Source organism: Ammospiza caudacuta, chromosome 3 (assembly GCF_027887145.1).
Source record: "Ammospiza caudacuta isolate bAmmCau1 chromosome 3, bAmmCau1.pri, whole genome shotgun sequence".
In the NCBI taxonomy this organism is placed as follows: domain Eukaryota; kingdom Metazoa; phylum Chordata; class Aves; order Passeriformes; family Passerellidae; genus Ammospiza; species Ammospiza caudacuta.
Window position 1 is genome coordinate 90,940,304 of NC_080595.1, and position 6,000 is coordinate 90,946,303.

Genomic DNA, 6,000 nt, shown 5'->3' on the forward strand with positions numbered 1-6,000 from the left:
GGCCAAATTTTCACTGAGAGTATAAAAAGTCCATCTCAACATCAAGGTTAAATTTTGTCCAGTTCCAAGTCCCTCTTCCAGTAAGAAAAAAAGCACCACTGCTTTTCAAGGATTTCCAGAGTACTGGGAGGGGAAAGTGACTTTTTGCTTAGCTTCAATCTGGCCATGATTAGGTTAAGAAAAAAAGGTGCTTTCAGAAATATGAGCTATTTTGGCTGAAACTTTGAAAAAACCCAGCCTTCAACACACACCTGGCAAGCAAAGTGTGGCTAAATATTTGCTAATTGGGCAAAAGTAAGAAATAATAAATATATATATAAATGATAAATAATCCCAGAATTGAAAAGGCAAGATGCATTGGGCAGTCCAAAATTTGGGTTGCACTATCAGCCATCCATGTAGCTTGCATCTTTCCCTCCCTCAGCCTCAAACTCTGAGAAAATTTGGATTCAAGGATCGATGTGGGATTGGTTGTGGTTTGGATCAGTCTTTGTTTTTAACTTGATGTCTTCAGTGAATCCATTTTATGGCTGCACATATCTCAGATTTGCTTTCCATGTAATGAAGTTTGGCTACTTGAGCCAAACCCAGTAATATGCCTAGGAAGATTGGCTATAAAAATGAGGTTACAAGGGTTTAACTAAACCAAAGGGCTGAAGCAGAGAGTAGCTAAGTCATGTGCAGAATATCTGAGTGTTTTGTTTCCTCATGTAAGCAAATACTGTGTTTTATTCACTGGGTATCAGTTTCTAACACTGTTCCTGAGTGTACCTTTATCATCTAGCACTGATGAGTCTCCAGTGCTTGGAATCAGTCCTGCCACCCAGGTGGGGTCAGTGTTGCTGTAACCAAACTGGCTGATATTACTAACTTCTGCCTCGAAGAATTTTGACAATTTGATTATGAAGTGCATTAGAAACATGAGACTTAAGGCTGAAGGAAAGAATGCAGGCTTTAATTGAAAAGAGAAGCGATTCCTGTCATGAAGAGCACCCGACAGCACACAGCTCTTCAGTCATACAGTATGCCAGTACTACATGTTAGCAATAGCCACATGCCTTGGATGTTCAGGCTCATGGGGTTCATTCTGGGGAGTTTCAGTATCCTCCTTAGCCCTACAGACACACTGGCCTGCCAGTGCAGCTGGAGTTTGCATCCTCATGCTGTGCGAGCTGGTTGTGAGAAGCAGAGCTGTAAGACCCTAGCACTCTGCCAAGCCTCATATCCTTCTCTGTTCTGGATCCAAGAGTTCCTCTTACACCACCTGCCACCTCAGTGACTCTGTTGAGTTTGCACAGGAAGAGAGCCAAGGAGCAGCTTCAGACAAACAGCAGAGATCTCGGTGAAGAGGCAAGTATGAGCCAAGGGGCTTGTCCAGTGTTTGTTAAGATATAATTTGTTCACAACAGCAGCAGCTCAGCCAGCATCTTGGATTAAACCCCAGAATTTGGGCCCAGCTGACACATGCAGTGTGGATGCTGTCTTACACATTGGCTGACACGAGCCTCCCCTTGCTCATATCCACTCCAAGGCACTCGGCCACCACAGTCCTGTGAGGCTTTGTCCTCTGTGTATTTTGCCTTTTTTACTTCTGCTGTCATCACTCACCAAACTGGAGAACTGGGGTACCAACTACTTTTTTCCCTGAAAATGACCTCAAATGAACTCAAACTCACCTGTCCTCTCAGCAAGCCACAGTCACAGTGGGTGACACTCCATCCCTGCAAGCTCAGTCTCAGTTGGAGGCAGGAGCCTGGGGCTGAATGCCCCATCTTATCCTACTTCCCATCCCCAGTGCCCCCACAGTGACATGGGCTAGCTCAGCCTTTTGAAACATTTCACACCTAATTCCTATCCCGGGAGAAGCTCTTACATTGAGCTACACAGGAAGACCAGAGAGCTATGACAGTTTGTAAGCCAGGGTGCTAGAGCTGTCAGGGGGCAGGGATTATCCAGCAGCGCGCCCATGCTGATGCCACGCACACTCCGGGACTGTGCCCACACTGCGAGCACACCGGCACACAGGGAATGCAGGGTGCTGGGGCATGAGGACTGGCAGCTTTTCCTTTCCCTTATCTAGTGTTTTCCCACATTAAGCTGCAAACACACAAGGGACACGTTGGTTTTCACGGCAGCGAAGAAGTCAATCCCAGATTTTTCTGTGTGGTTTATAATGAAGCATCAAACCTGAGGTGCCCTGCATGCACAGCTTTTGTGACACAGCGGCTACTCTAAGGTAGCCAATGCATATCGAGAAGGCACTTTCTGTAGGACAGATGTTCCCTCGGGAGCCCTGTGCCAGAGCGCTGGGGAGCCCGGGCTGTGACGGACCCTTCCCTCCTGCCCTTGGCAGAAAATCCTGCTGTGCCCAAACGAGCCCAGGGAAGGGAAGGGAAGGGAAGGGAAGGGAAGGGAAGGGAAGGGAAGGGAAGGGAAGGGAAGGGAAGGGAAGGGAAGGGAAGGGAAGGGAAGGGAAGGGAAGGGAAGGGAAGGGAAGGGAAGGGAAGGGAAGGGAAGGGAAGGGAAGGGAAGGGAAGGGAAGGGAAGGGAAGGGAAGGGAAGGGAAGGGAAGGGAAGGGAAGGGAAGGGAAGGGAAGGGAAGGGAAGGGAAGGGAAGGGAAGGGAAGGGAAGGGAAGGGAAGGGAAGGGAAGGGAAGGGAAGGGAAGGGAAGGGAAGGGAAGGGAAGGGAAGGGAAGGGAAGGGAAGGGAAGGGAAGGGAAGGGAAGGGAAGGGAAGGGAAGGGAAGGGAAGGGAAGGGAAGGGAAGGGAAGGGAAGGGAAGGGAAGGGAAGGGAAGGGAAGGGAAGGGAAGGGAAGGGAAGGGAAGGGAAGGGAAGGGAAGGGAAGGGAAGGGAAGGGAAGGGAAGGGAAGGGAAGGGAAGGGAAGGGAAGGGAAGGGAAGGGAAGCGGGCGCTCGACGGCAGCTCCAGCCCAGCGCTTGCCTCTTCCGCCATCTCGTGGCGAACCAGCAGATCCCAGCGCCGGGCCGTTCTCACCATCGACAGCGAAGGGAAGGGGCAGGGAGCTGATCCTCGGATTTTAGAGTCAGTGCTGCCCCCCTGACCCCCACACAGAGCGGGGCCGGGAGCTCACTGAGCAGGGCGCACCAAGAGCCAGGGAAAGCAGCAGCGGATTCATTCCCAGCGGGTTCATTCCCAGGGGATGCGCCCAGCCCAGGACAGATCATTCCCAGGTGATGTGCAATATGTGCCCAAACCAGGACAAGCCCGAAAAGCTCTGTCTGACAGACCTGAGCTCATTGCACTCAGCAGGCCCCCCGAACCTCAGTTGGAAACTTGCCTTCCAAAGAGCCCTCAGTCCTGAGGGGTGCTCTGAGAGGATGATGCTTCTCCTCCCATGCTGGCATAAATACTGTTTGCAGGGAGGAATAAAAGATCTGCCTGCTCCTTTTTCTGTGGGATGGTCAAATAAATGAAACCAGTGACAGTAGCAAGACAGATTCACAGCAGAAACCAAGAAAATCAGTTTAGAAAACAGAATTTCATGGCAGGGCAGAAGAGGAATGCCAAAATGATGGAGAAGATTTATGATTTCCTACTGAAAATATGTGAAGCGGTTCTGAGCTTCAGTTTAGCTGCTTTTAGTAACCAGTGACAGTAACAAGCCTTAATGCCCCATGCTTTATGTAGGAAACTCCATAAATGCACCATGGCCTAATTTCTACATATGAGGTTCTCTCTGGTCTGCAATGAATCAGAAGTGGCCTCAGGTGTGTGGTGTGTGGTCAGCGAGCTGCAGTCTGAGCCAGATCAAAGGGGGCTGAGGACTAAGGCAGGCAAACCCAGCGGTGCTCACTGAGCAGCCTCAGGAAACACGGGGTGGGTCACAGGTGGCGTCCCCATGCAGAGCCTCTTGAGCTGGGCCTCAGGTTCCATGCACTGACTAACCAGGACATTCTGAGTTGGAAAGGATCCACAAAAATCATCAAGTCCAACACTTAAGAGGATGGCCCACACAGGAACAGAACCCACAACCTTGTCATTATTAGCACCAAATATTAGCACCAAATTGGCTCTGACCAAATGAGCCAATCTCACAGAACAAAATACTTCCCCCCCATGCCCCATATCTCCTACTTTGCTGCAAAAACCAAAGAGAAGAGAGATCCCTGTGCTTTAACTTCCACCTCCTCCAGAAAAAAGACTTTCTCATCTCATTTTTGAGGGATCCCTAGTGTGGACTGTTTTGTCTTTGGATCCCATGCCAAGCCCTCTACATTCCTTTAGTCAATTCTTGGCTGTCCCAGCTAGAAAAAGGGTTTGATTTAAATCTGTGGGTGGTGATCAGCAGGTCCCCAAGCTATAGCTGTGCAGACAAAGCATTTGGCATCACACTTGTCTCAGATAACTTGAGATATCCATGATATACACAGCTAGAGCAGATCTGGACTGCCTTATAGGAGACAGAGGAGTCCAGACCCTTTTACTTCTCTATACTATCACTTGGGAAGCAAATGCATGTCAGTGTTTCCTTCATCTGAACAATTTTAGACATCAATTCCAGGACCAGATGAAACAGAGCCTGGCCTGAATCATTATATTGATTATATGTCTGCAGGCTGTAAGGACAGCCCAGCCTGACTCATTATATTGACTGTGTGTCTGTGGAACGCCCAGCCCCAGCAGCTCAGGCACAGAACCCGTGGTGCAGGTGGGCTGCCTTGAGCCAGGTGGGTGCTGGGCCCTGTCCCTCTGCCTCCATCAGCACCTGCAGCCCAGGGGGAAGGGCTGCAGCCAGTGCAGGCAGTGCAGCCACCCCTGGGCAGAGGGGTCACCCCCTCCCACCCTCTGCCCCTGGCCTGGGGCACGGAGGGTGGCGTGGGGTGCCAGCCTCCCAGGGATTGTTAAAAACTGAGCTGCCAAAGCAAGGTGTGTGTGGTTTGGCTTGTGTGTCTTGAGATCCTCTCATGGAGGATCCCACCCCCCTCCTTTTGAGGATGGGCTCGGGAGGAATCTTCCGTCTTGTCAGGTCTGCTTTCTCTGCCCCCTTGTTTTCTTGATATCCAGCTGATATGGAGCTACTTGTTTTGTCCTGTGGAGACCAACAGAAGCCGAGTTATATTTAGCAATGTTCCCATACAAAAGATCAGTCTTTTTAGGCAATGTTGGATGTACTGCATCTAGTGAACTACATGGCTAAGTGCCATACTCTGATCCAGAAATTTCTATTGCTCAAGCAAACAGGAAGTCCAGAAAATGCAATTATGTGCCTACTTTTAGAAGGAAAAATCTAAGCCATGGGCAGATCTATTTCTAACTTACTTCAGAAACTTCTAAAATGCATTTCAAGGTAGTCAGTGGTGCACTTAGAGGATGATAAGAAACAAACCTTGAAGCTTAACACCATTATTCACACTGAAAGCATGGCACAATGAGACAGCTGGGGCTGTGGGCTCTGCACAGGGCTCAGCTGTGACACATCCCCATTGGGTTCAGAGTAAATTACTCCTATCTGGTTTTCAACAAACTTGAATTATAGTCACTGGACTGTTACAAGCTTTATTTCTCCTCTCAGGCAAGATCTCTTGCTCTGTGGAGCTAATGATCTCCTAAGCATTCCTGTTGTTTAACTCTCCGTGCAGAATGATGCATGATTAAAGCAGGGCTGTATTTTATTACATTATAATAGTGTTTCTCAAACTCCTGTAATGAAATACCTGCAGCAGAGCCAGAATGTCCAAGGCATCCTGGTGTGTGCTCAAAAACATGCCATGTGCAGCTGCCTGTGCAGCCCACAGTCAATGAGAGCCAAGGAACAGAAAAAGGAGGAATTGGTCTTGTCCCACATCAGAGGACTGGGCTCTACGAGAGCAGAGCTTTGCAGAGCTCCTTGGGGCCTGTCTTCTTGAGTGAACTGTGGAAGGACAGACAAACCAGCATCACCTCTCTCTAAACTGGCCATCATTCTAACTTTTGTCCTTGCCAACATACTCACTGCAACCTACAGCTTCCCTCGCCTCCACAATGTACCCCTCATGGT